Source organism: Neopelma chrysocephalum, unplaced genomic scaffold (genome assembly GCF_003984885.1).
Source record: "Neopelma chrysocephalum unplaced genomic scaffold, ASM398488v2 Primary Assembly neopelma1_80482, whole genome shotgun sequence".
Classification (NCBI taxonomy): domain Eukaryota; kingdom Metazoa; phylum Chordata; class Aves; order Passeriformes; family Pipridae; genus Neopelma; species Neopelma chrysocephalum.
The window spans coordinates 594-1,412 of NW_020911913.1; the positions used below are offsets into that span (position 1 = coordinate 594).

Sequence of the window (819 nt, forward strand, 5' to 3'; positions counted from 1 at the left end):
GCCGGAGCTCCACCCTCCACACCCACCATCTTATCCACACTGGGGAATGGCCCTATGCATGTGGAGAATGTGGGAAGAGCTTCAGGGAGAGCTCGCACCTCCACAAGCACCAGCGCATCCACTCAGGGGAGAGGCCCTACAAGTGTGGAGAATGTAGGAAGAGCTTCAATGACAGCTCCAACCTCCTCAGCCACCAGCGCATCCACACTGGGGAACGGCTCTACAAGTGCTTGGAATGTGGGAAGAGGTTTCAGACCAGCGGGAATCTCCTGAAACACCAGCAGACGCACACGGATGAGAGGCCCTTCCGCTGCACCGACTGCGGGAAGGGCTTCAACCGGAACTTCACCCTCATCAGGCACCGGCGCATCCACACCGGGGAGAGGCCCTACAAGTGTGGGGAGTGTGGGAAGAGCTTTGCCCAGAGTGGTAACTTGACCTCACACCAACAGACCCACCAGTAAGAGAAGACCTTCAAGTGCCCCAACTGCGGGAAGAGCTTCGGCCGCTGCTTCTACCCTGAATGAAGCCCCTGATGCTGAGGCACCCCCTGGAGTCCAGTGACTGTCAGTCCATCCCTTTCTACCACAGAGGGCCAGTTCTCTTTCCCAGGGGCAGCTTCTGCCAACAGAACCCTTCTTTGGGTGTGTGTGGAGATTCCTGCCTTGGCTGGGGACCCCCCAAGGTCAGTCCTGGAGGTTGAGAGCAGAGATCTCCCCATGAGCGTTGGTCTGGGGGAGTTCCATCCATCTCTAATTAAGAATTCTTGCTTTTGTGCCAGCTTGAGTAGAATTGCTTCAACAATTGCTTTAGTGTAGA

General features: G+C 56.4%; 1 pseudogene; it reads left to right on the forward strand.

Annotated features, from left to right (window-relative positions):
* LOC113979443 overlaps positions 1 to 504 on the forward strand; it is a 766-nt pseudogene extending 262 nt beyond the window's left edge.
* The last annotated feature ends 315 nt before the right edge of the window (positions 505 to 819 follow it).